Here is a 26,390-nt window from a genome sequence, read left to right as displayed (position 1 = left end):
GGAGCTGATCTCCAGAGAGCTGGTAATTGGGGCATTACCCTGATTACTGCTCATTGCCCTGATACACAGATACAAGATGTCTCGGTCCCAAGATGCTGATTAGATTTTGGCTGTCTTAGTGACAGTCACGGCTCCCGGTTCACCTTCTTCCTGAGGTCACCAGAAGTCACCATGATTGCCCCCAATTCCTTGAGTCTTTAGAGACCATGTCCTGGGCCCTTCTGCCCATAGGTTCCACCCTTCCCCAACTGAGGAACATGGAAGGTGCAATTATTATCATTCCCTTTGTAGACATGGGGAAACTGAGGCCCAGAGAGGTCCAGGAACCTGCCTAAGGATGCACAGCTAGTAAGACGTGGGCCTGGGAATTGAACCCAGATCTTTTGGTTCTGGAGTCACAGTACAGCATCTGGCATGGAGGAAGCAGCCGTAAATTCACTCCTTTTATACACCTCTCTGTTTGCTCCTCCCAGCAAGCCCCGTGTGGAAGATGTGGTTAAACATTACCTGCACAGGGGAGGAAATTGAGGCTCAGGGGAATTCAGAAATAGTCCCAAGGTAACAGGGCAGGAAGTGATGAACTAGAACTTGGCCTCCACCACCGACCACTGTTTGCCCGGTCCTCACAGGGAGCATGTCTCAACAGGGACCAGGACTTTGGCCCCTGGGCAAACGCAAAGCAGTAGCATGTCAGCACAGATAAGAGCTCCCTGTTCATGGTCTGTCTGCAGACAGGCAGGGGTTGGGATGGGGCTCTCCCTCGAGTTCTTTCTGTTGTCTCATCCTTTATCATTCTTGGCATGGTCAGGGACACACAGATGTGTGGGGACACCCACATGGGCAGGGACCCCAGAGCATGTAAGATGCGGAAGCGTAACTGAGTCTAAGCGCGTGGCCTCTGCACTGACTGGCTGGGAGATCTTGGCACACTGTGGTCCTCTCAGAGCCTCGGTCTCCTTATCTGTGAAATGAGAGCTGAACCACTTGCCTCCTGGGGCGGTTGAGGGGAGGCAAAGAGACCATGGCTGGCATAGCTGGGCAGAAGAGGCTTAGGGCAGTGCTGATGGAGCAGGCAGCAAAAGCTCGTCTCCAAACGCCAAGTACAGACCCTGAGTACATGACAGCTGCCATGACAGCACAGACGGGTCTCAGAGTACAAGCTGAGTATAGGAAGCTGGGCTTGAAAGGGCAATACTCATTCCATTTATATAAAGTCCAAAAGGATACAAACCAATCTTGGGGTTAGTGGTCAGGAAAGTGTCCTGGGGGAGGGTGGGACGGGAGAGAATCTTCTGGGGGGCTAGTCATGCTTTGTTTCCTGATCAGGTTATACACGCTTGTGTTTACTTTGTGAAGCTGGGCACTTGTCTGCATGCACATTACAATAAAAAGAAAAAGAAAAAAACGATGGGTGAGAGGGAAGCGAATAGAGCGGAAGGTGCACGAGGCTATCGGGGTTTGTCAGCGAAGGTCTCAGAACAGCCAGTTCTCAGGGCTGGTGGATCCCCAAAGACCCTGGAGTCCAAGCCAGCTAACACTTCACGTCCCCCTAGGCCTTTGCCACGGGGCCATCAACCCTCTAGTTGCCTGCTTCCAGCAATGGAGCGCTCACTCCCTCCGGGGGCAGTTCCCAGCTCCCAGCCACCTCTCACGGCCACGGAGGGTCATGTCCCCTAACGTCAACTCAAATATCTAAGAGAACGCAGATGCATGACCTCAGTGAGTAGAGAGGGGGCAGGTGGCGAGCACATGTCCAGTTCCTAACAGGCACCCGCCACTCTGCTTTGCACCATGTAAATGAAGGCCTAGGGGTCGCTAGGGTGCTCGATCTTTCACAAGAAGCTGGAAATCCAGATTTGTATGTATATTACCCTGGTTTTTAAATGCTCAATTTTTAAAAAGCCACACCCCACATTTGTGGTCCCTCTGTGCCTTACAACCACCAGGTGATGTCCTCCTGGGTGAGTGGGTGTCCTGAGACACCAGAAGACCCCCAATAAGAGGAAAGGAGCAACAGGTGAGACCCACCCCCCGCACCTTCCCTAAGCTCCCTAAGCTCCGGCACCCCCAAACGTTCCCTTCCTTCTGTCCCTGCGGGATGCGGCTGTTACGGTGCTGAGAAGCATCGTTTTGTCAGTGAGGAGTTCCAAAATTTTGCAAAAGCCCCACTGCTTTCCTCCTCGGGGTGGGTGGACGAGGGGATCAAAGAACAGTCCTTCCACCCTCCCAGCCCTGCCCCACCCTCCCCATATGTGCCCAGACTCCCCACTTCCCTTGGGCTGTTTCCTCTGCCTCTCAGTGCCCTCCTCCTAGGCCACCCTCTCAGGATGTTCCTGGTCAAACGCTACTCTTTCCTCCTCCCACTTCCCAGCTCTGCCTGTCCCGCTGTCCAGACATCCTTTCCCGCTGTCCAGACATCCTTTCCCGCTGTCCAGACATCCTGTCCCGCTGTCCAGACATCCTTTCCCGCTGTCCAGACATCCTTTCCGTTCCCATAAAGAGTGAGCCGTGCGCGTCATTTTGCTCCATTTCCAGACTGTAAGTCCTCCAGGCCAGGGACTGTGTCTCATGCACGTCTCCTTGCGAACGCAGAGGCGGCCAGCCAATGATGGCGAAACTGAAGTCGTTGGCTGCCTCATTGTTGGATGTGTTCCTTCCTCCAGGCCTTTGTACATGCCATTCTCACTGCCTGGAATGCCGGCCGATGTTTACACCCAACGACTAATATGAGTACAGGGATGTTTACAATGCCTTTCATATTCACTACGTGTTGTTATTTTCACAAAAACCCTAGAGAGGGGCAAAGCGAGTCATAGCCCCATGTTACGGTTTAGGAAATTGAGGCCCAAAGAGGGAAAATGACTTGCCCAAGATCACTGAGCAAGTGGGTTGCAGAGCTGAGACTAAAATGCAAGTTTCTTTTTTGTTTTTTTTTAAACTCATGTGGCTACCAGACTGGAGTCAAAGAAAAGTCCTTCGACTTTAGAGGGGAAGAAAAGAAAATAAAGAATTGGAAAATTAGTCAAGAAAAATGCAAATAAAGATAACAGGTATAGGAATACTAATACTGAATAAAATGGAATTTAAGGCATCAAAGTATTAAAAGAAAGGTAGCTGTTTTATACTGATAAAAGGAGCAGCTCACCAAGAAGGTATAAAAATCATGAACCCTCTTCTATTCGTATCGTATATTCTGTTTATAAGCACCTAACAACATACCTTCAAAAATGAAGCAAAAAACTGAGAGAAGGCCAGAGAAAACTGAACAGATCCTCTGTCATAGTGGGAGATAAATCAGGTAGAGAAAACTACATAAAAACAGAGAAAATATAAATGATATAATTAGTAAGGGTGAACAAAATATATTTCCAGAACTTTAACCCAACAAAAACACACATCCTTTCAAATACAAGAGGAACAAACAGAAAAAAAATGGACCAGAAAATCCTACAAAGATGATCTCGACAAATTCTCCATCACTGATATCATAGAATCTACAGATATTGACCATTATGCAATACATTCAGAAATCAACAATCAAAAAATAACTTGAAAAATTCCATCCACCTTAAAAATATTATAACGCACATAACACTTTTAAGCAAAAGGGAAATTATAAACTATAGTAGTTAGTAGTGAATGACACTGTGTAACAAGACCTGTGGAATGAAGCCATAGCAGTACTCAGAGAAAAAACTATAGCCTGCAGTGGATTTACTAGAAAACAAGAAAGACTGAGAACGATTGTTAGCCTCAAACAAGGAACCTCAGAATGGAAGAAACCTTAATTGACAGCAGCTCGTGTAGACGAGAGAATTGGAGGGTTTAGCTGACAAGTTCAATACCAGCCCCAACTGGGGTGTGGCCACTACAAAGTATGATTGCAGGTGGTATCAACAGAGGTATGGGCTCCAGATCCAAGGAGGTGACAGCCTCCCTCCTCTCTGACTGGGCAGGCTTTGGGGGAGGCAATGGTTTTTATGTGGGACTCTGACCAATTGGATCATGTCCAAAGCCAGACTGAAGAGGAAGAATGACTGAATGAATTATGGCTGTGTCATCTGAATAAGAGAATCACTGCGCTGGGATGGAGGAGAATGCTTACTACCTCCAAGGGGTAGAACCAAAGCCAGAAAGCGAAAGCTGCTGGAAAGCTAATCTGGCTAAATCCTAGGAAAGATATTCTCCCAGAAAGAGCTGTCCAACAGTAGAAATCTGGTTTCTAGAAGGCCTACTCCCCAGAAGCAAGACTGTTGGGAAGCTGAGGGTCTGCGGGCTTGGAGGGCTGCCCCCGCAGAGATCTGGCGTCCCTCCTCTCTGGAGAAGTTCCTCTTTTAAAAAGACAAAACACTCTCCTGGCTGCTTCAGGAAACCCTCAGGCCTTCCGCAGTTCTCCAAAACAGCTCTTGGTGACTGTGCTCCCTTATTTCTAACCTAGAAACCTACTTCTTTTAAACTCTGCTCCTTGGGCTGGATGGCTCAGAATAGTAGTTAAATGCATAGGCTCCCAGCCCTGGATTCGAATCCAGATTCTGCCCCTTCCAAGTTGCATCACCGGGTAAGTCTCTTCCCTGAGCCTCAAGTTTCCTCCCCAGGGAAATGGGGAGGTACCCACGCATCTACCTGCCTCCACGACCCTCAGCCCCACCACGCCCCCTCTGCTTTAGGGTGTCTGCCATGCTGGGAAGATGCTCCTCGGTAAAACAATCTGTAAAATGATCTGGGCAATGATCGGATCACCTGTGACGTCGGTCCTGGCCTGACCACGTGCACAGGGTTGCTGGGCAGATCGATGGGAGGTGAGCACCGACAGTACACAGTGACAGGTGGGCCTTTAGCGCTTGAATACAGTTTCCATGATGTGTTTAAACACAGTGGTAAAGACTGAGGACCCTGGAGCTGCCGGGTTCACAGCTATGTGACCCCGGACAAGTTACTAAAGCTTCTGTGCCTGTTTTTTTCATCTGTAAAATCTGGATAAGAGCAGTTCCTACCTCGTACAGTTACTGTACAAGTTGAGTGAGACAATGCAGGTCTCTGGCTCCTATTGGCTTTCCTGACCTCTCTCCCCGGGCCCCTTCAACTTGCTTCAACTCCATCCAACCACATCAGCTTCCTTGTTGTGAGTCAAACACACCTCAGGGCCTTTGCACTTGCTGTTCCCTCTGCTGGGATCACTCTTTCCCCAGATATCCACGTGTCTTTCTATGTCAGGTCTTAGCTCAAAAGTCACCTCCACCACCAGACGGTCAGCTCCATGAGGGCCCTTGTTGCTGCATCAGTCACTGCTGTGTCCCCAGCCCCAGCACGCTTGCTGAGTTGAGTGTAAGCAGCGAGCCCCATGCTGGCACTCAAGACACGTGCGTGCCTGTCACTTTTAGCTTTGCAAACTGGCTCTGCAGGCCGGAGGCTGTTAGTCCCTTCACAGTCCTGTTGCTTAGAACACCTCCTTCCTCTCAGGAAATCTGTTCCACCAAACACTTGAGGGCCAAGCTTCTCTTCCCCTCACCAGGACCCACCTCCTGCCTCTCTCCCTGGAGGGAGGGGGCGGGGGGACTCGGATGCCAGCCCAGATGGTGAGCAACCCCAGTGAGTCGCAGCTCCCAGGCCTGCTTTGTTGAAGACTTGGATTTCTTAAGTGACGTCGAGAAGATGAGGAGGCCCGAGGGGGCCCCAAGAATGAAAATGAGTCAGTCGGAGGCAAACCCGAAACCTCAGAGGCACCACCACTTCTTGGAAAGGCGAAGATGTGTGCATTTAGACAGAACTGTGCACGCAGAGCGGGGGCAAGCAGCAGGCCCGGAAATGGGGTCAGTCGGGCGGACGAGACCTTTTCTAGCATCCTCTCTGGTTCCCTCCACCTGGCCCGCTCCTCCAGGGCCTCTGCCCCTTGTCCTTCTAAATGTCCCTCCTCGGAGAGGCTCCCCCGACTCCACCCCCACACTGCTTCCAAGCACTGTCACTATGTGACACGATACTGTAGGTGCCTGTCTTCCTGTGTGAGATCCTGGGGGCCAGGTGTGTTTCTGAATTCAGAATTACTCAGATTAGAGGAAGGTAATCTTGTATAAAATACCACCCATCAAAACTACCCCTGTCCCCCACGGGGCCCGAGGAGCACCTTGTGATCAATCACATGAATATCTCTGCAGCAAGACACACGAGCCTTCACACCAAGGAGAATAAATAAAGCCTCCAAAGAGCCTCGCATTTAGTTCATGTCAGGTCTTGCTTCCACTTGAGTGATGACAACGCTTCCGGTTTTCAGAGCTAGTGGATTTCGAATGCTAGATAAGGAGTATAGATCTGTGTACGTTTGTTTGTGTACTGCCTGTTTTCAGAGCTAGAAGTCTAACTCCAGGAGAGCAAGGACTTTGTCCAGTGCTCTATTAGTAGCACCTGGCACCTTGCCTGGCACACAAGTGCCCAATAAATATCCAAAGAAGAAATGAATGAGGAAGCCAGGCGCTGGATGTGAAGAAGTGACTCTGTCCTAATCGGGGAGAGAAACAGCAATCACGGAGCTGTGGGCAAGGTAACTCCAAAAATCATCTCACGAATACCGCCCCCTCCCCACCTCCAAACACCCATTTTACTGACAAGCAAACTGAGGCTCAGAGAGGTTAAGCAACTTCCTCCAGATCCCACAGATAGGAAGAACAGCAAGCTCACATTTGAACCTGGGGCCCCTGTCTTCAAGCCTGTGACCTTCTCTCTGCCTCAGGCTCAGAGAAGCAGAATGACTTGGCTGGAAGCAAAGCAACAGGGGTTACGGCCCATCAGATGCAGGGTCCCCGGGTCTCTCTAGGACTCTCAGCCTCCACTGGGGTTCTCCCATCCACATTCTTGCAAGGGCAAATTCGTACAACATCTAGGCAAGCCGTCGGCCTCTCTTCTAGCCGAGCCAAGGGAAATCTGGTCAAACAAGACTGGCATGTCTCCACGGTCCTGAGGAATGCTCCAAAAGATGTCCCTCTTGGCCACCCCAGCAAAGTGGCACAGTGGGAAAGGACAGAGGTTGGGAAGGAAAGCAGGTTTGAATCCCTCCATCTGTCACTCTTAGATGTGCTCTTAGATGTATGACCTTAGGCAAGGCCACCACGCACATCTCTGAGTCTTGGTTTCCTCACCTGCAAAGTGGGCAGATTAAATGCCATCCAATGGGGTTCATTTATTTACTTAACAAATATATAGTGCTTACTCTACACTGGGCGCTGTTCTGTATGCTTGACACTTATGAATTCAGTTCATCGTCACTACAAACGGTATAAAGTAGACACTATAATTTTGCAAATGGGGAAACTGAGGTCTTGAGAACTTGGCTCCATAAGAAACGGCAAAGCCAGCATTTGAACCTGTGCGATCTGGATCCAGAGTCCATGCTCTTAACCTCCGAGCTATATTTCTTGACAGGTAACAACAGACATGAATACTGACTGTGCATGTGTTGTGTTGGAAATTGTGCTAAGGAGCTTATAAAACATGATGTCATGAGCACTCATAGAAGCTCAATTTTACAAACGTGAGGAAACTAAGCACCCAGGGGGCCTCTGTCCCTGCCCCACTCCCAGGTGACATCAAGGGCAGTGGACATTTGATCCCAAACTCTCTCTTCCATCCGGGGGTAGGGATGGGGGATAGGGGGACAGAGAGAAGGGGGTCCAGGAAAGGGTCTCTCTTCTCATTTCCTTGATACTTCATTTCAGCTCCTCTTCTGAATCTGAACACCAGGAAATTGTGAATGCCTTCGGGGACACCATTCCTGCCCCTGCCTCGGCTTTCTGCAACCCTGAGCTTTTGCTGTACAAAACACATCAGTTACTGAGTCACTGCCCAGAATTTGGAAATCCTCAGGTCATCCCAGACCTGCTGGTAACTGGGTGTGTTGTAACCAGGGTGACTGGTTAGTGATTTTCCCTCCCTGCGGCCTTCCCCCAGCCTCCCTCTAGATTTAGCTCCAGAGGTCCACGGCGGGGCCCAGGAATCTGTATCGTGATTCTTATGGTTCAGGCAAAGGTAAAATACACTGGCCTACACTCCTCCGCACGGCATTCAACGCCTTTCACAACACGCCCCACCTTTCCATCCATCACTGGCTTCTCCCCCGCTCCCTGAACGACCTCCTAGCCTTTATCCATGCTGTTCCCACTGCTCAGCATGCTGTTCCCTCTCATTCTGCACCTACCGAGCTCCTCTCCTCCTCTCCCAGGGCTGGCTCAGAGGTCCCTGCTCCATGAAGTCTGTCCCATTGACCCACGAAGGTTGATCACCCCCTACCTGTGCTTCCTCCCTTCCTCATAGCTCTCCCCAACCGCCCCCCGAGAGGGAGCTCCTTGAGGGCAAACACCAGTGCCCTGAACAGCACTCAGGCAGTGCCCAGTGAGTGCTAATGAGTGAATGAATGGCTGGGGTAGGTCACCTCCCTTTCTATACCTCAGCATCCTCATCTGTACTCATGGTGGGGCTAGCTGAGTTCAAGTGGCCTTTGTAGGACCCTGGAAACCGCTGACTGTGGGGGACACCTGGACAAACCCCTGACTGTGGGGGACACCTGGACAAAAGTAAACCTGAGCCTCAGTTTTCCCACTGGACTTAAGGATTTTAATAAAGGCACTGTTGTCCCAGCAAATGCCTGGTGCTCCTAAAAGGCCACCCATAGGGGAGGAGTTGCAGGGGGGCGGGGGTCATACTTCGCCGCAGAGGGCAAAGGCTGGCATTCAAGCAGGGTAAGTGCTGGCCTGGGGGTGATGTGTGGATCCCAGCAGCAGGCACCAAGTGTGCTGGTTCCCAGACTCTCCTGATTATAAGAAACATAGAATTTGTTCAAGAGAAGAAGGAGAAGGAGGGGAAAAAGGAGAAGGAGAAGGAGAGGAAGGAGGAGGAGGAGGAGGAGGGAGGAGAAGGAGAAGAAGGAGAAGAAGAATCTAGATTCCTGTGTTTACTGAATCTGAATCTCACCAAAAAGAGCCTGAGAAGCTGCATCTTAATCGAATCCCCTGGAGAATTTGTTTATGGGGTAGTTTGACAAATATTGTTGACATGTGGAAGGCAGTGGGCTCTGGTGCCAGAATGAGTGCGTTGGAATCCTGCTCTGCACTTTCTTTGTGGGCATCACCTTGGGCGAGTCATTTAAGCTGCCTGTGCCTCAGCAGTTCTCATCTGCAAAATGGCCACAATACACACAAAGCACCGACCAGAAAGGTTATTTTGAACTTTAACTCAGAATACTTTCAGTGCTCAGGGCAGGCCCGTACAACACAAGTCCCAGCAAATGATCGCTATTATTGGGCCCATCAATATTCACATAAGGAGAGCAGAGGTCGAAAGGGCCTTGTTTCACCAGATTCCTCGATCCAAATCCTCACCGACTTCCTGTGCGCGGGGTGGGGGGTGACTGCCCAGAGAAGACGGGGGAGGTTGGTGGCCCAAGACCTGCCTCCCCCCACGCTCACGACGTTCCCAAGCCCCTCCAAGAGGCCGCCCCTCTGACGTGTCGCGGACGGGGCGAGTTTGGGGCGTGCGGGTGTCTGAGCACCAGCACTCGCCTCCCCAGCCCCGCTTCAGGTGCGCTGGGCGGAAGGGACGGAGCCGCCGCTGCCCCTCGCGCGAAGAGGAGCCGGCAGGTGAGCAATCCCCACTGGGGATCGGGAAATCCCGGGGTCCCAGCCTCCTGGCGCCCCGCCGGCGGCCCCAGCGCTCTGTGGACCGCCGCCGCGTGCCCGGGCCGATCCCCCAGCCTCCCACCCGTGCGCGGGCCCCGGGTCCTACCTCCGCGCTCCGGGTCCAGTCGCCGCGCCAGCGCCGGAGCAGCAAGTGGGAGACACCCCGGGCGGCTGTCCCAGCCCTGGCTGCACCAGGCGGGGCTTTCCTAGGCCCCCTGCCAAGCCCGCCCAGCTTCCTGCGCCCCGCCCCGCTCCCCGCCCATTGGCCTGCGCCGCCCCGCCCCGCCCCGCTCCGCTCACCCCGCGCTCCCCGGGGCGCCCTCCCGGCAGGGGCGCCGACGGTCACAGCTGCGTCACTGTCCCGGTCCCCTCCGTCCCCGCAGTCCGAGGGGCTGCCGATCTCTCCCGGAGACGATCCCAGCGCCCGGGCCCCATGGCCACTGGAGGTCACACCCCAGCGGGGAGAACTCCGCAGGGCTTCCCCTAGCTCTCAGAATAAAATCCCAGCTCCGGATGGAGCCTCCGGATTTGGCACCAGCTGGTCCCACCGCCCCTGCCCCTGCCTTTCCTGCTGAGGCCCCTCTCTGCCTCTCTAGGCACAGGGGGCAGGTCCGTTAAGGGTTGGGGGGCTGGGCATCTTTAATCCTGCTCCCCTTCCCGACAGCCCAACTTCTGCTGAATGCGGATGTGTGTTCTTCTCTTCAGCAAATGTTTTCTGAGCGCCTACGATATGCCGGGCTCCAGAAAAATTTAGACAGTAAAACAACTCTTCAATCAACAGTTAGTACCATCTGGCAGACCCCTTTCTAAGGCCATGCATATATTAACTGACAACTACCCTGTGAGGGAGCTATACTACTGTCCCCCAGTTTGCAGATGGGGAAACAGGCACAGAGCCTCTGAGGGGAAACTTGCTCAGAGTCATGCAGCCGGTGTGGGATTCCAACCCACGCTCCATGGACCACTAATCACTGCACACCATAAAAGCCCTGATGGAGCCCAGAAGCTGGGAAAAACAGTAAATGAATAAAGTATTTCAGGTAACAAGAGATACCAAGAAGAGAGTAAAACAGAGAGAGACCTAACTCCTCCTGGAGGAGGAAACATTTGAGCTTCTAGCCTGAAGGGGATGGGGGCAAGACTAGTTTAGAAAGTGAGAACAGCAAGTGCAAAGGCCCTGGGGTGGGAACCAATTTAGCATGTTGGAGGAATTACCTGAAGGCCAGGTTGGCTGGAGAGCCTTGAGGAGGGGAGAGGGGAAGAAGGTCAGGTAGGAGGTGTGCAGACCCAGGCTGGATAGTGCTGAGGTCCCCTCCTAAACATGAAATCTTCTTTTGCCCCGTCTTTGTGTCTCTGAGTTTGTGTCAGGTTTTATCAGGAGACAGTGGAAGTCTCACTTTGGGAATGTGTGGCCTGGGCTGTCTGCCCTCCTGGCCTCCCAAACTGGGCTCCCACCCTGTTTTCTGCATCTTTAAGTCATCCTTCACTCTTCCCTCACTTCCACCTGACTGACTGCGTCTGCGTACTAACCTCACTGCTTACTATGGACTCTGGGTGAAGTGGCTCGTGCACAGTGCGTGCCTCAGCTCCCACATCTGCAAAGTGGGGACGATCACAGGCCCCACCTCATAGGGTCTGAAATACATGTGATGAGATCCATGAAAAGTTCCTGGAGCAACACCTGGCACATAGTAGGCACTCAATAAATGTTCACTGTTGTTCTGATCAGAAGGAAGATGAGAAGCCAATTCAGAGCCTGCTTCCTCCACCTGTTTGCTTGGTTGTGAAATGGGGGTAAAAACAGCACTGAAAAGACAGGAAAGGATGGGGCAGATGTGGTTGGATGTGAAAACATTTGGGAAATCTGGAGAAAGGGAATATGGGAATTCTTTGTACTTGCCACTTTTTTGTAAGTCTGAAATTATGTCAATATAAAGAGTTAACGACCCAACACAGCCAAAAATTAAAAAAAAAACAAAAGAGTTAACGAAAATAGGACATTGTCCTGAAGCCTTAGAAGGATAATAAATGTAAAGTTTGCCATCTCACATATAGTTGCACTATTTGGATTCCTGCCTGAGCTGTCCAAACTTTGTCAGTGGCTGCTCTGTGTCAGGCCTTGGAGGGGGGGTCTGGAGGCCCCAAAGCAATAAAAACTCAGGCCCTCAACACAGGCGGTTGCCAAGTTTGGCCTCAGTACGAGCTCAGCTCACATTGCATTACTTGTTTTTAATCCTGTCTTTCAGGTTTAAATTTTTTTTTTTAATTTTAGAGCAGTTGTAGATTTTACAGAAAAATTGATAGTACAGAGAGCTCTTAGATTACCCCCTCCCCAGAGCATAATTTCCCCTATTAGTAACATCTTGCATTAATACAGTACATTTGTAACAGTTAGTGAACCGGTATTTATACATTATTGTTAACTGAAGTCTGCTCTTTACATTAAGGTTAACGCTCGCTTCCTTCTGAGCTGTTCTGTGGGTTTCGACAAATGCATAATGACATCTATCCACCAGTACAGCAACATAAAGAAGAGTTTCACCTTCCTGAAAATCCCCTAGGCTTCACCTCCTCCTCCTCCTCCCCATGAACCTTGGAAGCCACTGATCTTTTTACTGTCCCTATAGTTTTGCTTTTTCCAGAATGCCATATAGTTGGAATCTGACAGTATATAGCCTCTTAAGACTGGCTTCTTTCACTTAGTAATATGCATTTAAGGTCCCCCCATGTCTTTTCATGGCTTGATACCTCATTTCTTTTTAGCACTGAATAATATTCCATTGTCTGGCTGTACCACTGCTTATTTAGCCATTCACCTACCGAAGGACTCCTTGATTGCTTTCAGTTTTTGACAAGTATGAATAAAGCTGCTATATAAACACTTGTGTGCAGGTTTTTATGTGGACATGTTTTCAACTCCTTTGGGTAAATACCGAGTGTGATTGCTAAGATCATATGGTAAGAATACATTTAGTTTTGTAAGAAACTGCCAAACTCTTCCAAAGTGGCTGTGCCATTTTGCGTTTCCACCAGCAGTGAATGAGTGTCCCTGTTGCTCTGCATTCCTACCAGCACTCGGTGTTGTCAGTTTTTGGGATCTTAGCCAGTCTAGTAGATGTGTAATGGTATCTCATGGTTGTTTTCATCTGCAAGTTCCTTAAAGATATATTATGTTGAGCATATTTTCACGTGCTTATTTGCCATCTGTGTATCTTCTTTTTCATCTGTCAAGATCTTTTGCCCATTTTTAAATAGGGTTGTTTGTTTTCTTAGAGTTGAGTTTTTAAAAATTCTTTGTATATTTTGGATACAAGTCCTTTATGGGACATGTGTTTTGCAAAGATTTTCTCCAAGCTTTGGCTTATCTTTTCATTCTCTTAACAGTGTTTTTTGTAAAGTGGAATTTTTGACTTTAAATGAAGTCCGACTTATTAAGTTTTTTCTTTCGTGGATCATGCTCTTGGTGTTGTTATCTAAAAACTGATTGCCAGGGCTTTCCTGGTGGCGCAGTGGTTGAGAATCTGCCTGCTAATGCAGGGGACACGGGTTCGAGCCCTGGTCTGGGAGGATCCCACATGCCACGGAGCAACTAGGCCCGTGAGCCACAACTACTGAGCCTGCGCGTCTGGAGCCTGTGCTCCGCAACAGGAGAGGCCACGATAGTGAAGAGGCCCGCGCACCGCGATGAAGAGTGGCCCCCGCTTGCCGCAACTAGAGGAAGCCCTCGCACAGAAACGAAGACCCAACACAGCCAAAAATAAATATAATAAATAAATAAATAAAAGATTACTATTAAAAAAAATAAATAAATAAAAACTGATTGCCAAACCTAGATCCTAGATTTTCTTCTATGTTATATTCTAGAAGTTTTATAGTTTTGCATTGTACATTCAGGTTTATGATCCATTTTGCATTATTTTTTGTGAAAGGTAGAAGGTCTATGTATAGAATCCCTTCCTTCCTTCCTTCCTTCCTCCCTCCCTCCTCTCTCTCTCTTTCTTCCTTCCTTCCTTTCTTCCTTTCTTTCTTCCTTCCTTCCTTCCTCCCTCCCTCTCTCCCTTCCTTTCTTTCTTTCTTTCTTTCTTTCTGTTGTCTGCCTGTCTATCTGTCTCTTGTCTCTTTCTCTCTCGCTCTCTCAGCTCACACTTGGGATCCTTGAGCTGACATGTGAGACGTCCAGCTACCCTGAAGCCACAGTCCTGGAGAGAGAACATGGAGAGAACACAGAGAGACAGAGAGAAAGGCCGGAGGAGCCCCAGCTGTACGGGACTTCCCAGCCCAGGCCCAGATGTGAGCAAGCGAGCCCTCAGATGTTTCCAGCTCCCATTCCTGAGCCATCCCAGCTGACACCAAGAGGAACAGACATGAGCCGAGCCCACTGAACCCTGACCAAGTTGCAAAGTCACCAGCAAAATGAATGTTGCTAATGAATGTTGTTTCAATCTGATGCCAAGTAGCACAGAGACAAACTGTCCCCAAATGAGCCCGGCCAGGTTGCAGATTCATGAGCTAAATAAATGCCACAAAGTTTGGGGATAGTTTGTTTTGCAGCCATTGTACCTTGACCTGCTGCAGACCTACGATACTCACCTCTCACTTTCTTCCTTGCCAACAGAGCCCAGACTTCATCAGGGCAGCGGTGTACCCTCCCTGAGGCAATGGAACATGATTTGTTTCAGCCAATCATGACAGTCCCATTCCAGCTTTCCTAGCCTCCCTTGTCCTATGGGTGGTTGAATGACCCAGTTCTGCCAACTAAACACACATGGAAGTCTGCATGTGGGGGAGTGCTTCTGGGGCAGTGTTAGTATTCCTGATAGAAGGGGTCTTGCGGCTGTGAACACAGGCCATCCTACTGCCAGGAGGGAAGGCCAAGACAACCGCAGTGTGGGAGTCCTGATGTCTGCGGACTATGGACGCAACTCCAGCAAGAGCCAATATCTGGAATTCTTGTAAGGTGAAAAGAATTTTCCAGACATGGGAGCCCTGACATCTTTGAACAGCTGAACCACAGCAGCTGTGGTCTACCTACAGACACCATTTCTCCACAGGAGAAATTTTGACTTTTTGTCATTTTGCAGTTTTTAACAGAGCAGATCCAGGGGGTTTATTTCAAGAGTTGGAGCCATCTGGGGCCTCCAAGCTGGCCTGGCTCACCTGGTTTTGGCGGGTGAGGACAAAGGGATTGATAACAACCCTGAACCAAGCTCTGTGGACATAGCCAGCAGACTGTGTCAAGGGGGCTGAGGGTTGATCCCTTTTGCTACCACCCTTGGGGCAGAATGACATCCAATCAAACCTCAGGTAGCGCAGGTTCGATAAACAGGCTTTCTTCTAAAAGAAAGGAATGATGATCGTGGTGATGGTGATGATGATGGTGGTGATGATGATGACAATGATGGTGCTGGTGGGGATAATCATGGTGGTGGAGGTGGGGATGATGACGTTAATGGTGATGGTGGTGATGGTGATGATGATGGTGGTGACGATGATGACAATGATGGTGCTGGTGGGGATAATCATGGTGGTGGAGGTGGGGATGATGACGTTAATGGTGATGGTGGTGATGGTGATGATGATGGTGGTGATGATGATGACAATGATGGTGCTGGTGGGGATAATCATGGTGGTGGAGGTGGGGATGATGACGTTAATGGTGATGGTGGTGATGATGATGATGACAGTGATGGTGCTGGTGGGGATAATCATGGTGGTGGAGGTGGGGATGATGACGTTAATGATGATGGTGGCGATGTTGATGATGATGGTGGTGATGATGATGACGATGATGGTGCTGGTGGGGATAATCATGGTGGTGGAGGTGGGGATGATGACGTTAATGATGATGGTGGTGATGGTGATGATGATGGTGGTGATGATGATGACGATGATGGTGCTGGTGGGGATAATCATGGTGGTGGAGGTGGGGATGACGACGTTAATGATGATGGTGGTGATGATGATGATGGTGGTGATGATGATGACGATGATGGTGCTGGTGGGGATAATCATGGTGGTGGAGGTGGGGATGATGACGTTAATGATGATGATGGTGATGATGATGATGATAGTGGTGGGGGTGTTGAAGTTGATGATGATGATAGGGATGATGATGATGATAAGGATGGTGGTGGTGATGGTGGTAGTGATGAGAGGATGATATTAAGAGCTGACATTTATGTAGTAGTGTGGCACTATGTACCAGACTCTGTTGTAGGCTCTTGTCATATATTAATTAATCCTTACAAAAACTCTTGGAATTAGGTACTATGATTAGGTCCATTTACAGTTGAGGAAAAGACACAGAGAGGGTAAGATACTTGCTCAAGATCACATAGCTGGTGAGTACTGAGTGAGCACACTTCCTCAGGAGAGAGAAACTCCTCTCAGGAACCTAACTGACATTGTAACACTGTGCTTGTTGCAATATGCATGATTTGCCATCTGGGAGGAATGTATACAGAGCTTAGTGTTTCTGGCTGAAGACCAGTACACTCCTGCCTGCTTACTTCACTGATTTCCTGGGACAAAGGGAAAAAAGTCCTGAATTATACTGTCTCCAGGGCTGCCTTCCTCCAGGCCACCACGGACTCAGCTGTCAGAATTCACAAAGTTAAATCTCTCTCTCTTTTGGTTGAGAATCTCCCTGTGACTCCTCATTGCTTAATGGTTAAACCAGAGTTTCTCAACCTTGGCGCTATTGACATTTTGAGCTGGATAAGTCTTTGTTGTGGGGAGGTGTCCCATGCATTGTAAGATGTTTAGCAGCATCCTTGGCCTCTACCCACTAGATTCCAGAAGCCTCCTGCCTGTTGTAGCAACCAAAATGTCTCCAGACTTTGCCAAATGCGAAGTGGGGTGGGAAGTGGTGGTGGCCCCAGGTATGGAACCACTGGGTTAAAGGAAACAGGTTTCCAACCTTTAAAAGGTAATTTGACCACAGGGCTCTCAGGGGAGCCTCCCATCAGACAGCGGGCTTCCCAAGGGTGAAGACCCAGCCTTACTTGGCTTATTTCTCTTCCCCTGAGGTTGATCTGTAGCTCAGAGCAATGAGGACTCAAGAGATAGGAGTCAAATTGAGTACAACCAGATTGTGATAAGGGGTAAAAGGATACAAACAGGAAGCGTGGGGACTACCAAGGAGGGAGGCATCCGAAATGGGTCCTGAGTGCATCTCTGAAGAGGAGTGAGTTGCAGTGGAAGGTAGGGCAGCATTCTGAAGGAGACAAGAGGGAAGATGGCCATCCAGGCAGAGAAAGCAGCACGAGCAAGGGGTGGAGGTGTACAAGTATATCTCAGGGACTCCCGGGCTGGGGCCAGCAATGCAGCTTGGGGCCATATTACAAAATGTCTTGAACACCAGCTTCAGGTGATGTGGAGCGTCAAAGGATTCCAAACCAAGGCAAGAGAGGTTCAACCGTGGGTTATAGAACAATCCCTCTGGCAGTTGCATGGATGGCGAATCTGAAGGAGACACAGCTGGTGACCAGCTGGGGTGTTGCAATAATCCACATGAGAGCTGAGGCCCAGCAGAGGGTAGAGCAAGAGGCAGTAGGATTCTAGGCATGGCAAGAGGCAGTGTCTTCCTGTTTCATTGTGGATAAATTCTAATCCTTTCCAAGAGTGAAAAGGCAAATATAAAATTTCCAGCCCATAGTAAATGATTAATAATATGAGCTTTCCCTTCTCCATCTCTGTTCCCTGGGCTGGCTGTGCTCTTCTTCCATTCCTCAGCCTGCAGAAACCACCGTCCTTTTTGAAGGCCTGACATCTCCTCAGTGGAGAAGTCTTGAGCTTCCCAGACAGGGTACCTCCTCTGTATGCCTATGGCCACCTACCCAATGTCCTTGTTTAGGAGTTTGGGGCACCTTGTGATTTTGTGCTTGTTTTCTCTATTAGACGTGAGCTCTTTGCGGGCTGTGACTCTGTCTGTCTTGTTCATTTACTCTGTGAACCAATATTTATTGAGCACCTACTATGTGCCAGGCCCTGTGCTATGTACTGGGATACAGCTACCACCAACAGTCTTGTATTTCCAGCACTCACAGAGCGCCCGGTGAGTGAGTGAGTGAATGAATGAATGAAGGCGTGGACAATGGGATGGTTGAGGTGGGCGAGACCTACAGAGCTTTGGTGAGTCACCCTTGACTGCCCAGCAGGAAGTGACCAAGGAGGAGCTGAAGCCCAGACAGTTAAAGAACGTGGAAACCAGCTCTCGGCACACTGGGGCTCCACATCCAATGCTTTCCTGTGATGTTTCTGTGTTCCCTGCGTGGCCTCACATGGCGGCAGGACTACCACCTGTCAGTTGGCATGGCTCTGCCCTCTTCAGCTAGTTGGCCGAAGCTGCGGGAACTGTGGCTTTATTCGTAATGGATATTAGTGGTCTGTCGCCCACACATAATTGTCCCCTTGTTGCCAGGCAACAAGCCCTGTTTGTTTGTTTTTTTTAATCTTTACTGGAGTATAATTGCTTTACAGTGGTGTGTTAGTTTCTGCTGTATAACACAGTGAATCAGCTATACATATACATATACCCCCATAGCTCCTCCCTCTTGCATCTCCCTCCCACCCTCCCTACCCCACCCCTCTAGGTGGACACAAAGCACCGAGCTGATCTCCCTGTGCTATGCGGCTGCTTCCCACTAGCTACCTGTTTTACATTTGGTAGTGTATATATGTCCATGCCACTCTCTCACTTTGTCCCAGCCTACCCTTCCCCCTCCCCGTGTCCTCAAGGCCATTCTCTACGTCTGCGTCTTCATTCCTGTCCTGCCCCTAGGTTCTTTAGAACATTATTTTTTTTTTAGATTCCATATATATGTGTTAGCATACAGAATGTGTTAGCATTCCATATATATGTGTTAGCATAGATTCCATATATATGTGTTAGAATAGATTCCATATATATGTGTTAGCATACAGAATGTGTTGGCATTCCATATATATGTGTTAGCATAGATTCCATATATATGTGTTAGCATATATAGCATTCCATATATATGTGTTAGCATAGATTCCATATATATGTGTTAGCATATATAGCATTCCATATATATGTGTTAGCATTTCTCTTTCTGACTTACTTCACTCTGTATGACAGTCTCTAGGTCCATCCACCTCACTACAAATAAATCAATTTAGTTTATTTTTATGGCTGAGTAATATTCCATTGTATACATGCGCCACATTTTCTTTATCCACTCATCTGTTGATGGACACTTATGTTTCTTCCATGTCCTGGCTATTGTAAATAGAGCTGCAATGAACATTGTAGTACATGACTCTTTTTGAATTATGATTTTCTCAGGGTATACGCCCAGTAGTGGGATTGCTGGGTCACATGGTAGTTCTATTTTTAGTTTTTTAAGGAACCTCCATACTGTTCTCCATAGTCAAGCCCTGTTTTAAATCTCTGGGGATCTACTCCCCTCCCCCAACTTTCCATCCATAAACCTGCATGGGCTCCATGCCCAGCCTAGGGTTGGAATGCGTGGCCCAGGCTATTCCACTGGCCACGTGGCCACAGGGCCACAAAGCTTGGCAGGGCAAGCATGTGACCTAAGTACCCTAAGCTAGTCCAATCAGGGTGAACCTCAAGACTTTTTGTGGGACTGCTGGGACAAGAGCACTTATACCCTTTTGCACTGGAGCTGAGTGTGGAAGGTATGGGATTTTAACTTCATTGTTGTTGGATGCCATCTTATAACCACCAAGAGAGGGCTTTTCTGTTTATGGACACCCACAGAAAGCAGTCAAGAGATGGAGAACGAGAGAGTGAAATTAGGTCCCAATGAAACTGTCAGAACTCCTGGATCCAGCCGTGCCTGAAGCTAGCAAGATCTTACCCTGGACATTTTGGTTTTTTCCTCAAGCCAGTTTGTTAGCTTTCCATTCTTAACATTTGCTGTGCTGAACCGAGTGCTCAACCTGTGTGCGGAAATATTTGTAGTGGTTAGTCTCCAGTGGAAGGGAGCAGGAATGTGCCATGGCAAAGCTGTCAGTAGGGTGGCACCCCACTCCTGCCCTCCAGCTGTTTTGCAAGAAGGAGTCAGTGGAGCACCAGATTCTTCGAACAAGGGACAAGCCAACATGTGCCCTGCCTTCCTAGAGTACATTTCCTAAACGGAGTGGCCTCCTGGTTCCAGACTTTACTCCTGGGTGTTCTTGCAGCATCTGCACAATCAGTGCTGTTTGTCCTTAGTGACATCTTTTGCTGGTCCTTTAGTGCCATCTGTGTCTTTGGTCTTTAACTCAGCTTACCTCTGGCTGGGTCTTTTCTCTTCTCCTTCGGACACTCAGACATACCTCTTGGGAAATGTCATTTCTCCAGACTGGACTCATTTCCATTTCTTGGAAACTTGCCATGTGCCCAGTGCCATATAATCAATTGTCCCATTTAATCTTCAAACAACACTGTGCATTCCCATTTTATAGATGAAGATGTTGAAGCTCAGAGAGATTAAGTAACTTTCCCAAGATCTCACAGCTAGCAAGTGGTAAAAATGCACAATACCCAATATCTCTCCTACTCCACAGCCTGTGCCCTTGACCACTCTGCTATACTTCCTCTCTGGGATTCTATCTGGGAGGTATATCTGTGGGCTTCTTTGCCTTGAGGGTAAGACCCAGACCAAAATGAGCCAATGACTCTCCTGACTATGACCATCTCTCCATGCACATGTGCATTCACACCCTACACACCTGCTCCCATATCCACAGTCACAGAATTAGCGTTACTTTGGAAGATGTGGGGCCGTTCTGGGACAAAGGCCACAAAGATAAGGCTATGATGTCATCTTCATAAAGACAGTTGTTTGCCTCAGCATGTCCGGAAGGAATTTACAAGGATGAAAGGACTAGTATGGGGCATGGAGAGAAGAAAGTTGAAAGGCTAAAGTCTCAGGGCGATTGAAGGAGGTTATAAAAAATGATGGTTAAGAAATCAGAGATATACAGGACAATAAAATATGCAGGAATGGGGCCTTCGGAAAAACCAGGCTGGTTTATTTAAAACCCTGTCACCCAGAACCCTGGGGTTTATTCATTCATTCAGTGAATATTTATTGATGCCTATTATATGTCATCACATCCTGGGAGCTAGGGACCGCAAAGGTGAATAAGACATGGTCCCTGTCCCCAAGGAGCTCATGATCAGCTGGAGGAAAGCATGACCAAGTAATTAGGGTACAATGTTATACCAGTCCTGAGAGGGAAGCATGAAAACAGAAGTTTTCTGGAAGAAGGGCCAAACTTGGAACATCTGATGGATGAGGAGGCGTTCTCCAGTTTGAGCATGAGTGGGACGAGGTGGGGAGAGTGACCCAGGGGAAGAAACAGAATTTGCAAAGGTATTAAGAGGAGACCAATTACTGGGGTAATTGATATGAGATCAAAAAAGCTGAGGGGACAGGGAGAGTGACAAGACAGGTAGAAAAGAAACACAGCGTTCTGGTCCAGGAGAATAGTAGCTTTTAAATCTTTTTGATTACAACCCACAGTAAGAAATGCATTTTCTATTCTGGCCCGGTACAATCACACACACACATGCACATGCACACGTGTGTGCATGCATGTGTGAAACAAAGATCAACAAAGCAATATTTCGCACTGCAACTTGCCATTCATTCTGATATGTTGTATTCTGTTCTATTTTGTTTTTCAAATGTTGGTCAGGGGTGAAATAAGCTTATCACAAAATAGTACACATCGTATGATTTCATTTATATGCAATTCTGTAACAGACACAACTAATCTAATCTACAGTGGTATAAATTAGGTCAGTGGCTGTCTGGGCTGCAGATGGGGTGGGGCAAGATTAAAAGCAAAGAAGTGAAAGAGAGCTTTCTTAGGAGATGAAAATATTCTGCATCTTGATTAGGGTGGTGCTTACATGGACACATGCATTTGTCAAAAATAAATACATAAAAATAAATGCATGGGAGGGAACTTTCCGGGGTGGTATTGGTGTTCTATATCTTTTTTTTTTTTTTTTTTTTTTTTTTAATTTATTTATTTATTTTTGGCTGTGTTGGGTCTTCGTTTCTGTGCGAGGGCTTTCTCTAGCTGCGGCAAGCGGGGGTCACTCTTCATCGCGGTGCGCGGACCTCTCACTATCATGGCCTCTCTTGTTGCGGAGCACAGGCTCCAGGCACGCAGTCTCAGCAGTTGTGGCTCACGGGCCTAGTTGCTCCGCGGCATGTGGGATCTTCCCAGACCAGGGCTCGAACCCGTGTCCCCTGCATTGGCAGGCAGATTCTCAACCACTGTGCTACCAGGGAAGCCGGTGTTCTATATCTTGATAAGGAATTTGCATTGCACAGGTGAATGCATTTGTCAAAACTCATCAAGTGGTACACTTAAGATTTGTGTATTTCATTGTATGTACATTTTATAACAAAAGGAAAAAAATTGTGGGCAAGTAGTGAACTGTAGTTGATGATATGCATGCTGAAGCGTTAGGAGAAAGTATTCTGGTGTCGGCAACTCACTTTTTGAAATGCATCAAAAAATAAAATAGATTGGTGGATGGATAGAGGAATGGAAAGATTTACAGATATGTGATAAAGCAAATATAAAAAACTGTTAACACATGTCAAGACAATTCAACGAGGAAAGGCCAGCCTTTTCAATAAATGGTGCTGGAATAACTGGATATTTACCTGCAAAAGAATGAAGTTGGAGATTTCCCTGATGGTCCAGCGCGTGAGGCTCCACTCTCCCAACGTGGGAGGCCTGGGTTAGGTCCCTGGTCGGGGAGCTGGATCCCACATGCATGCTGTGACTGGGAGTTCGCATGCCGCAACTAAAAAGAGTCCGAATGCCGCAACTAAAGACTCTGCATGCCGCAACTAAGAAGTCCGCATGACTCAACTGAGGGATCCCGCATGCCGTGACAGGGATCCCGAGTGCTGCAGCTGAGACCCAGTGCAGCCTAAACAAACAAACAAACAAACAAACAAATAAATAAATAAATATTTTTTTAAAAACCCAAAAAACAAAAGAATGAAGTTGGATCCTTACCTCACATCATATGCAAAAATTAACTCAAAATGGATCTAAGACCTAAATGGAAGAGTTAAACTATAAAACTCTTAGAAGAATACATGGATGTAAATTTTCCTGACCTTGGATTAGGCAATGATTTCTGAGCTATGACACAAAAAACAGAATCAACAAAAGAAAAAAGAATAAGTAAATTTGACATCATCAAATTTAAAAGCTTTGGGGTTTTAAAGGACACCATTAAGAAAGTGAAAAGATAATCCCCAGAATTGAAGAAAATTTTTGAAAATCATATATCCGATAAGAGACTTGTATCTAGAATATGTAAACAACAACAAAAACTTGCACACAATGGCATTATGCATAATCCCCAAAAGGTGGAAACAACACAAATGTTCATCCACTAAGAGTGGATAAATAAAATGTGCCATATTCATACGAGGGAATATTATTTGGGAATAAAAAGAAATGAAGTACCGATACAAGCTACAACATGGATAAACCTCGAAAACATTGTGCCAAGTGAAGGAAGCCATCTGTGAAGGATCACATGTTGTGTGATTCTATTTAGTATATACGGAAGATCCAAAATAGACAAATCTAAAGATCCAGAAAGTAGATTATGTTGCCCAGGGTTGGAGGTGGGGATGAGACAGCAGGAGACTGATGGTTAAGGAGTGCAGGGTTTCTTCTTGGGGTAATGAAAAGGTTCTAAAATTGATTGTGGTGATGGTTTGCACAAATCTGTGAATATAGTAAAGCGATTAAATTATACACTTTAAATGGCTGAATTGTATGGTTTATGGATTTTATCTCAATAAAGCTGTTTAAAAATGTTAATGTAGACAAAAATGAAACAATTGATAAATTACACTTCACCAAAATTAAAAACTTCTGCTCTTCAAAAGATACTACTAAGGAAATAAAGAGGCAAGCCACAGATGGTAAGAAAATATTTGCAAACTATGTATCTAATAAAGGACATGTATCTATAATATAAAGAACTCTAAAATGCAATAAAAAACAACTCAATTCTTAAAAATGGGCAAAAGACTTGAACAGACATTTTACCAATAAATATAGACATATAGCAAATAAACATGTGAAAAGATGCTCAGCATCATGTCATTAGGGATTTAGAAACGAAAATCACAATGAGATACCTCAACACACATACTAGAATGGCTCATATTTTTATATTAAAAATTTTTTTAATATATCACAATTCCAAGTGATAGTGAGGATTGAAACAACAGGAATTCTCACACCTTCTGGTGGGAATGCAAAATGATATAGTCATTTGGAAAACAGCTGGGCAGTTTCTTATAAAGTAAAACATGTTCTACTATACGACCCACTTTTCCACTCTGAGGTATTTATCCTGGAGAAATGAAAACACAGGTTCACACAGCAATCTGTCTGCAAATGTTTACAGTGACTTTATTCGTAACTGCCAAAAACTAGATGTCCCCCAGCTGGTGAATGAATAAATGAACCTCAGTACATGCATATGATGGAATGCTATTCAACAATAAAAAGGAAGAATCTTCTGATACACACAACACTGTGGGAAAATCTCCAAAGCACTATGTGTTATGAAAGAAGCCAGACTGAAAATGCTACCTACTGTATGACTCTGTTTATATGACAGACTCGAGGGAGAAAAACTAGACCAGTGATTGCCAGGGACGCGATGGGAAGCTGGGTCACTGCAAAGGGGCAGGGGAGAATTTTTGGGATTGAAGGCACTGCTCTGAATCGTGATTGTGGTAGTAGCTGCTTGACTGTATCTGTCAAAACTCACAGAACTGTGCACTAAAGTAGGTGAATCTTACTCTAAGTAAATTATACCTTAATCTAAAATTTTTAAAAATATATATTAAAGGTAGAATCTAAATGGTGGGAATATGTGTATTCATATCTTCTTGGTATGTTTGAATAAGTTCAGAATCAGATGTTTGGCAAAAACATCAAAAAGATATTAAGCGATTGATAAAAATAAATAAATGTACGCATGACCAAAACAAACAATTAATTACATAAAAAATAGTGAGTCATTTCACCCTTCATACCTTAAATAATAAATGTAATAATTAAAGCATTAGAAGTCATGACCCACTAAATTGATTTTATAAGCTACTGATGGGTCGTGACCTGCAGTTTGAAAAACACTGCTGTAGACCAGGTTAAGGCACTTAGAGTTTAGCCTGAGAGAGCCTGGGGAGATTGGGGCCTCCAGAAGTGAGCAGAGCTGGGTGAGTTCTCCACTCTGGGACCAGGGCCAGTTGGAGGTCCTGGGCAGTAGCTGGAGCCTGTGCTCAGTTCAGAGGGAAATGGCTGCCTGCTGTCCCCAGGGAAGCTGGACCATGGACAGAATCCTGTCTCCTGCATCAGAGAGCCAGCTTGAGGTGGCAACAGAAGGCAGTCAGCGTTCTCGAAGTCATCTGTGTAGGTGAAAACCACAAGGCTCTCATCCACCATCTGGACTGGATCGGACCTTGGATTTGCACTCGACTCTGGATGGGAAAAAGTTCTCCCATTCTGACAGAGATTAGCTTTCTCACCAGCCTCGTCACTGGGCATACAGGGTCAGGCTTAATTTAATTTATTAGTAAAATCATGTTTCCTAACTTCAAGACAGTTGTGGTCAAGGAAAAATGTATCTCTATTATATCTGATTTTGATATTGGAGTTACAGTTAATTTCAACTTGTAGAGGGGTTCATGCATAAAAAAAATGTTCTTCTACTTAAAAGTGCAAGTTTGGAAACCCTCATTCAAAGTCATTTCTGCAATTTTAAGAGCTGGGCTTACCTACCCATGGTCTTGGAGCTCAAGATAAAACCCTGGTGTCTTCTTTCCCAGAGTCATCACCTGAGCTCTGCGCCATTTGCCCAACGCTCAGAATATTCACAGTCCCGAAGAGGAGCAATGCCTTTCATACCTCTTTGCCTTTGCATAGATTTTTTCCCCTCTCTTGTTCCCCTGGTGAAACTCCTATTCGTCCTTCAGTACCCTGCACCTCCTCTGTGGCGATTTTTCTGGATTCCTTCTCCTACAGCAGAGGCAGTGATTCCTTTTTTGGCATTTCCATCTATCTGTGCATGCAGCTGTAAAGTCAAGTTGGCTCTCTCTTTGGATGAACAAAACGCCACAGGAATTTGTTGTTCCAAATAAAGTTGTCTGCTGCCAAGACCTCATGCCCCAGAGTATAACAAATTACTCTAAGTAGTTGCTTAGACTCTCCCAGCCTCCAGGTTGAGACAGAGGGTGGAGGCATGTATGCAGTGTAGACACTTACGGAGAACCCTCTGGGCTCTGATCTACAAAAGGCACCACAGAGAGGCTATTGTCCAATCCTGCCAGGCCCTGGAAGGTGGGTGTCCTCCCAGGTCCCTCCCAGCTGGGGCACGAGTGTCTGGCAGTGGCTGGGTGAAGCTTCCCCTCATAGCAGCATGTAGTCATTCAAACTGGGATCCTGTCACCTCCCTGGGCACCATGAGGCAGCATGGCATTGTCACACAATCCCAAAATGCCTGCACCCCTGCCTCCCAGTTTGAGGAACTCGCTGCTTCTGCCCATCTCCCCCAAGCTCTTCCCTCTGTTCCCTTCTTCCCTGGGAGTTTCCACTGGAAACACAGCATGGTCTTGCTTGCCTAGGGGAGGGGGCAAGGGATACCGAGGCCAGACAGTTTCTTACTAACTGTTACACGTCTATCACCTA

At 47.4% G+C, this 26,390-nt stretch overlaps 1 protein-coding gene across 7 annotated transcripts in view; it reads right to left on the bottom strand.

Annotated features, from left to right (window-relative positions):
* IL4R (interleukin 4 receptor) overlaps positions 1-10,004 on the bottom strand; it is a 41,429-nt gene extending 31,425 nt beyond the window's left edge. For 3 of the 7 annotated variants that reach the window (XM_059895969.1, XM_059895967.1, XM_059895973.1), the window contains exon 1: positions 9,769-9,839. The gene's annotated coding sequence lies outside the window, so the exon portion shown is untranslated. Of the gene's footprint in view, positions 1-8,958; positions 9,066-9,768; positions 9,851-9,962 lie in introns of those variants that run through there. The other 4 variants (XM_059895968.1, XM_059895971.1, XM_059895972.1 and 1 more) reach the window with 4 other exon arrangements.
* Positions 10,005-26,390: the final 16,386 nt, after the last annotated feature.

Source organism: Balaenoptera ricei, chromosome 15 (assembly GCF_028023285.1).
Source record: "Balaenoptera ricei isolate mBalRic1 chromosome 15, mBalRic1.hap2, whole genome shotgun sequence".
NCBI classification, from domain to species: domain Eukaryota; kingdom Metazoa; phylum Chordata; class Mammalia; order Artiodactyla; family Balaenopteridae; genus Balaenoptera; species Balaenoptera ricei.
This window is presented reverse-complemented; position numbering and strand designations above follow the sequence as displayed.